Raw genomic sequence first — 7,820 nt, 5'->3', positions numbered from 1 at the left:
GACTAGGGTTTCGCCTGCGAAAATGGACGGGGAGGACTTATTTATAGTTTCTGGGAGCTAGGAGAGTCCAAATGGAGCACGGTTTTCGGCCACGCGATCGTGATCGAACGACGGAGAGCATGGAGGGGAGTTTGCTGGGTTTTTGGCCACTTTGGAGGGATGTTTGGCTGCAAGACAAAAGAGGCTTTTGTGGCTACCCGGTTAACCGTTGAAATATCAAACGACCTCCAAATGGCACGAAACTTGACAGGCGGTCTACCGGTGCTATACCAAGGCCGCTTGGCAAACCTCGAGCCATTCCGAGAAAGTTGAACACCCACACATGAAAATAAGGTCTGAGAGGGGCGACGGACGCGCGCGAGAGGTCCGGACTCCGAACGGACAACGGAGAGAACCGGGAAAACCCAAACAAATGCAAGTTTTGGAAAACATGCGGATGAAATGCAGATGATGACATGGCAAAATGCAACACGCAAGCAGATGACATGGCAGGGGCGGCGAATAACTGGCGGACACCTGGCGCATCGAATCCGGGGCGTTACAGTAGGCCACGGAGCGCATTCCTTTTTTATGGGATCTTGTAATTTTGTTTATCCGATGAGATTAATGAAATACTTGCTTCTCATACCATTTTCTTGTGTACTATGTACACTCGCACGCCCGCATACTTTTCTTTTCCCCGGCGCATGAGAGAAAATCAAACTCCCCCTCTTCCCTTCATCCGGAGCGCCTTAAGATTTTTCTCGTGTCAAACAAAGTGGTTCTTCGAAAAAAAAAGAATTTAGCTATTTGAGAAACGAACCGGCCAAACAAATCTTTACGCGTGGAATGCTTCAATGGGTCAAATTTTTGTTTCTAAATTGCCTTCACCTTTATCAACTTTACTAAAGTTTTTTTTTCTGAAAGACCCAGCAAAGCGCTGGTGTCATGATATGGACGCGGCCTGGATGCCCGATGAGCACGGTGCTTCCTATCCAGACCATGGTCTACTATTTCTTTCTCACGTACGTGTACCACCTAACGCCGACAATGCAAACATATCCTTGTTTGAACGGTTCTTGCACCCCCATGGTTGTTTTTATGCCCACTGATTAAACGAAGCTGCTTGTTTTGGAAGTCCACCTCTTGTCATCATTATTAAGACTATATCAGAAACTTGAATATCTATACCCGGTCTGTTTCAAGTTGTTTAATGGTGGTAGACACGACATGGTCGTCTAGTCCTATTTTTTCCTCGATCACGTGTGTCACCTAGAAACACGCAATGTTCTTTTGAACTGTTCTTTCTTCTTGGACCCCATGGATAGCACCTGGCTCCGATGAGATGCTATATATACATACACGCGACAGCAGAGAAGAACATAACACTCTTCTGGAGATCAGACATGGGTTCGAGGATAGCTTTCTCTTGTTGTGCTCTGCTACTGGTCACACTGCTGCCTCTTTCGGCGAATGCGTCGAGCAAAGTAAGTTATGGTTCCTCCTTGTTCGCAAGACTTTAACTTCGGCTTGTACTGAAATTGTTTTTTTTGGCCTTTTTGGCATATTAATTTCAGCTCTACATAGTGTACATGGGGGAGAAGAAACATGACGATCCATCTGTTGTGACCGCGTGGCACCATGACATACTAACCTCCGTACTTGGGAGGTACTAGCTAGCTAGTAAACCATATTAGTACCATGCAACAGAACTGATTGCTAATATTATGTCTTGTCTGCAACAGCAAGGATGAATCCTTGAAGTCGATGGTTTACAGTTACAAGCACGGATTCTCTGGGTTCGCGGCAATGCTCACCAAAACCCAAGCAAGGACTTTGGCAAGTGAGTGATAAGAATTTGCTGTCTTCATATGTTGTTGGCACAATTGAAAGAAAACTAATTCACATTGGATGTTGCAAATGTAGACTTTCCTGAAGTTATAAGTGTGAAACCTAACACCTACCACATGGCGCACACAACTCGGAGCTGGGACTTCCTTGGCCTTGGGCACAACAAATCACCACAACAAACTGACCTCCTACGAAAAGCGAATTACGGTGAAGATATCATTGTCGGGGTGATCGATTCAGGTTTGTAATCAAATTTCTAGTTTAAATCCAGAAGTTGTTGAAACCCAAGCCAGGCATTAGAAATGGACCGGTTGACTCCGCGCATGTTTTTGTTGCAGGCATATGGCCTGAATCACAAAGCTTTGACGACAACAGATACGGCCCTGTGCCGGCACGGTGGAAAGGCATATGCCAGACCGGAACAGCGTTCAATGCATCGAGTTGCAATAGAAAGATCATCGGCGCACGGTGGTACTCTGAGGGAATTGACGCCATGCACCTCAAGGGTGAGTACATGTCGCCTCGGGATTTCAACGGCCATGGAACTCATGTTGCCTCGACGATTGCCGGAGGAGAAGTGCAAGGTGTGAGTTATGGCGGCCTAGCCACCGGCATGGCACGTGGCGGGGCACCGCGTGCACGGCTAGCAATTTACAAGGTGTTATGGGGCCCGAACACGGCAGCCAGTGACGCGGACATCCTCGCAGCCATTGACGATGCCATACAAGATGGCGTGGATGTCCTGTCGCTCTCACTGGGACGGGTGCCGGTCACGAGTTCCCCGGGACACTTCATGCAGTCTTGAGAGGGATCTCAGTTGTCTTCTCTGCCGGGAATGATGGTCCGGCACCACAAATGGTGACGAATGTCATGCCATGGGTGACGACAGTGGCAGCTAGCACGATGGACCGGGCCTTCCCAACCCTCATATCTCTCGGAAACAAAGAAAAGCTTGTGGTACGTACATACAAATGATGGATCTGCAAATAGTTACCTGTTCTTATATTTCTATTTTGTTAAAAAATATAGGAAAAATGCATTACCAAATATATGTCTATTCAAAAAGAAAAGGTCCACTCTCAAAGGATAGAAACATCCCAGCTAGAGAAAAGTCGATAAAGATTACATCATTGCATATGCTAGGTACAGATTAAATAACAAATTGTTTTTTACTTTTTTGGTTGACATAACACACAGTTGACTCACCATAATCGTCTAGTTTTACTCCATTTTTGTCGAGAAATCATTTATGTTTTACATAGTCTAACATGATATGTCAGGTGTTGAACTGGCGTGCGCTGAAACATAGTCGTATAGGTTATCGTTTACCTTTCCTGAAAAAGAAAAACATACTCTCTGATTTGCCTTTGTTCTTAAACACAGGGACAATCTCTTTACTACAACTCAACTCTGAACAGCGACGGCTTCAAGGAGCTTGTTCACGCGGGAAGGTAGCGGCATAACGCACTCGGTCCACAAGTTAGATTGTTATTAGTTCCACAATTTATCAAACCATATTCAATTTAAAACTTTTGCGCAGCTGCACCGCGGAGTGGTTAGCGTCAAACAACGTGACCGGCAAGATCGTCCTGTGCTAGGCACCAAGGCTGGCGCCCAGCGTGCTGCCTCGAGTAGAGCTGTCCCTCACCATCAACCGTACTATGGGTGTCGGAGCCAAGGGCCTCATCTTTGCACAGTACCCCACGAACCTCCTGCCGATATGCAAGGGCGGCATGCCCTGTATTGTAGTAGACTACGAAATTGCACAGAGAATTGAATCATACTTGGCGACCACAGAGTAAGAACACGTCGCGTTGCCTGAAAGAGGGGGGATATGTTTTCTTTCTTCCAAAACTAATTTGTGCACGTCGTCTGTCATGATAGGAGTCCAATCGTGAAGGTGTCACCTGCCATGACCGTTGTCGGAGACGGGGTGTTGTCGCCAAGGGTTGCTTCATTCTCGTCCAGAGGCCCGAGTCCTCTATTCCCAGGCATACTCAAGGTACTCCATATGTGAAATTCATATCTCACAGAAAAGATAGTTGTACTTGTGGTGCTTTTAAGCTTCTATTCTCTCGGGAATTAAGAATTGTATCTCTATGGATGTTTGAACAGCCCGACATAACTGCACCAGGCGTCGGCATCTTGGCAGCTATGCGCGGCTTCTATGTGTTAATGGATGGTACATCAATGGCATGCCCACATGTCTCTGCAGTTACCGCACTTCTTAAGTCGGTTCACCCTGACTGGTCGCCTGCTATGATCAAGTCTGCAATCGTCACCACAGGTATGTACACTGTGTAGATGGAAAGTTCTTTTGACTATTTTATCTTATACGACTACCTTGTTTCTTGGTAATGATCCCAGCATCAGCGACCGATCAATTCGGTGAGCCAATCGAAGCGGAGTCGGTGCCGAGGAAGGTGGCTGATCCCTTCGACTTCGGTAGTGGCCACATGGATCCTGACAGAGCCGCTAACCCTGGCTTGGTTTACGATGTGGATGCAAGAGAGTACAACAAGTTTTTTAATTGCACCCTTGGATCGTTCCATGGTTGCGAGTCCTACCAACTCAATCTCAATCTCCCGTCGATCGCTATTCCAGACCTCAAGGACCACGTCACGGTTCAACGCACTGTCACAAATGTGGGGGCAGTCGGAACAACTTATCATGCGGTACTTGAAGCTCCAGCAGGGGTGATCATGTCCGTGGAGCCATCTGTGATCACATTCGCCAAAGGAGGTAGCACAAGCATGACATTCACAGTGTCGTTCGCTACAAAGCGGAGAGTGCAAGGTGGGTTTACCTTTGGGAGCTTGACATGGTCAGATGGAAATACACACTCGGTTAGAATTCCCGTCGCAGTAAGGACTGTGATACAAGACTTTGTTGCGGATATATCTTAAATACATCAACTCAATAGTGTGTCATTGTTCATGCACTCATGTACTTGGCATCGAAAAATGTAGGGAACACTAAAAATCATTTTCTTACAATAGTATGAAATAAACATGGTAGTCCTCCATGATTACTGAGATGTATTGATCCTTTTATATGTCTATATACTAGCAAAACATTGTATGGTGGCGCCGCGTGTCCAAGGGAGCACATACTTCGGGAAATTTTAATAAAAATATGTACTTGCATCGTCTCCCCTTGGATAGTAGAGTATTTCGTCAATCCCTTGTGTCACAAGAAATTTTATCTATGAAAAAAAGCAACGAGAACAACGTGAATCACAATATAGTTACACATATTGAAATAATGCTCTAGCAACTCATTCAAAAGTCCAATCTGATGAAGAGAGATGGGCAATGTATTTCAACCCCCACCCCCATCATGTCTAGGGCCACAAGATCTTTTATTTTAATACTGCGTTGGCAGGATTTTGAATTCAAGAGCTTTTGGCTCGGTTACCATATTGAATTCATGCTCAAGCCAACTCATCTAAAAGTCTGAACTAATGAAAAAAGATGGACAATATATTTCAACAACACACATCGACAATCATCGTCTGGAATGTGGCATGGCTTTGTACATAAAAGAGGCATAAGAAGGCTAGCAGGTCCGCAAGTGATAGGACGCAACGGCATGTGGGGATGACCAAAACAAGGGCTAGTATCACTTTACTTTGTAATTCTGCAGATGGAGGACAAAGGAAGTTCGGGACCAACTCGTGCCTAGAAATTGTGATTTCCGCACTTGTGGAACCTCTCTCCAGCGTTCCGCCCATAACGTGTGACGTATGTCACTACATTCCTTCCGCGGTACAGACAGGGTACTATGGGGAGAGCTACAAGATCAGGAGCCTGGCTTGCGTTGGCCATTTCGACCGCTAGGGTTCTTACTGGAATTAGGGATCGGGGTATGCGAGCATGGGAGGTCCTTAAAATATCTTTGTGAATGTGGCACCATTGTGAAGCAGCATGATGGAGGCTGGTGGAAGTTGCCGTTTACAGGAATACAGAGCATCGGTACAAACTGGCACAAGACATCATGGTCGTCATGTATCGAATGGAAGTCGCCGTGCGTGTGGGTCTGCCAGACCACTATATGGCATTACTTTGGACGGACCCTACCCTATACAAGCGGTAGTTATCTCACATGGCCCATATCCCCACGCGAACGAAAGGTCGGCGATTCCATGGTCAGGCGAGCTCGTCTGCTCCTATAAATTTGAAGCATAATTTTGGAGAAGTATGGTCCCTAGTTTTTATACTATTCTATGGCAGAACTTAGGCGAGTGTTATTACAGGTGTTATGGTCACACTTGAGGTGTCACTAGGCTCAAATGAGTTGACTAGCTAGATACCTACAAGACTTATGAAGTGATTGTGGAAATGTTGGAAATATGAAGTTTCTAGGAAGACAAAAATCTTAATAATAAAAAGTAATAGCACAAGAAAATTGGCTTCTATGACAAAACGGCTTTATGGAAAATATAACCCGTCATATAAGTGACCACATCCATGACGGTCACAACCATAGTTTAGAAAAATATAATTAGGAATTCATTGTGCATCATGATCATTGCATAAGCATCAGTTGTTTAAGGTCAATTCTAGGCGCCAGCCATGCACTAGCCGTCACATGCTGTCCCATGTAGCCGTCCGATCCTTCTATCCCATCTCGCACGAGATCTAAGAAAATAGCCATGCACATGGCGGTCGCACCTCACCGGCACATCGCGCTGCCCGCATCTGCCCTTCCCTGTTTGCCCTTGCCATCAACCGTTGCCCCTGTGCTCGTCGTCGATGCTTGCTGCAAAAAAAGTTGCTCCGCGTCACCGTCCAGTTGGATCCTTTGAAAAATGCTGGTTCTAGCAAAACAAGACTACCATGGTAACAAAAATAAATGAAGTTTCAAGCAAAAATAATCTCTGTAGGACAAATCTGAGAAAGTCGATTACAGCAAACAAAAAAGCCAAATCCAGCAAAACACAATGCTGGTTCGAGCAAAAAAAAAGCTCAATAGCAAAAACACTAGTAGTTGATTGTAGCAACAAGAAAAGTTAGTTCCAGCAAAAAAATAATAGTGGTTCCAGCAAAAAGCTCTCATCACCAAAACTCTGTAAACGATTGTAGCAAACAAAAAAAGGCAATTCCGGCAAAATAATACTGGTTCTAGCTCAACCCGCCGTCGGATGCAGCTCAATCCCCGCCCTCAGATGCAGCTCCCCCATCGCCACGGTTGCAACTCCTCCTCACAAGAAGGGATTGCAACATTCCATCCAAAAATTACCGTCAGCGGATGCAACTCCGCCACCATGCGGTTCCAGCTCCGCCAAATGGGGTTGCAGCATATGAGGCATCTCCCAGTGCGCGATTGTAGGATCGAAAGTATGTCTAGAGGGGGGTGTGATTAGACTACTTGACCAAATAAAAACTTAGCCTTTTCCCAATTTTAGTCTTTGGCAAATTTTAGCAAACTTAGCACAAGTCAAGCAATCTTAACACAATTCAAGCAAGCATGCAAAGAGTATATGAGCAGCGGAAAGTAAAGCATGCAACTTGCAAGAATGTAAAGGGAAGGGTTTGGAGAGTGCAAACTGTAAGGGCATATTTATCCCTAAGGTGTTTTAGTGATTGATGACAATGCTTTTGCGGACTAATCATGTGCGTTGAGCTTTTCAGAGATTCATCCTTTGGCATGAGATGATTCCCTCCCCTCGGTGTGTTTTTCAAGACGGTGCAGCTCTTTCGTTTCTATGTTGGTGGACTAGTTTCGTAGGAGTCACCGTACTATCAAGAGGGGATCCGCTTTGGTAAGGCTAGGGTGGAATCAACACGTACACATCCTTATCGCACCCGCTGAACCTTCCTGCTTCAATGGAGTACTCTTTCCCCTCTCTGTTTGCATTGTCTGGCCCCAGTGGTAGTACCGCGGGCCACATCGGTAGTACCACCCAAGCGCATCAAGCGGTAGTATCGCTCCTCAGCGGTAGTACCGCTTGGAGCCTTCCGCCGTAGTACCGTTGCGGCTCCATGCTC

At 45.9% G+C, this 7,820-nt stretch overlaps 1 pseudogene across 1 annotated transcript; it reads left to right on the top strand.

Annotated features, from left to right (window-relative positions):
• Positions 1-1,235: 1,235 nt before the first annotated feature.
• On the top strand, positions 1,236-4,904 carry LOC123065116 (subtilisin-like protease SBT3.9; annotated as a pseudogene). Its single transcript, XR_006430902.1, has 10 exons — positions 1,236-1,466; positions 1,557-1,648; positions 1,725-1,822; positions 1,906-2,070; positions 2,169-2,787; positions 3,214-3,281; positions 3,371-3,628; positions 3,715-3,832; positions 3,946-4,117; positions 4,198-4,904. The product of XR_006430902.1 is annotated as a subtilisin-like protease SBT3.9 (transcript).
• The last annotated feature ends 2,916 nt before the right edge of the window (positions 4,905-7,820 follow it).

Source organism: Triticum aestivum, chromosome 3B (genome assembly GCF_018294505.1).
Source record: "Triticum aestivum cultivar Chinese Spring chromosome 3B, IWGSC CS RefSeq v2.1, whole genome shotgun sequence".
Lineage (NCBI taxonomy): Eukaryota > Viridiplantae > Streptophyta > Magnoliopsida > Poales > Poaceae > Triticum > Triticum aestivum.
This window is presented reverse-complemented; position numbering and strand designations above follow the sequence as displayed.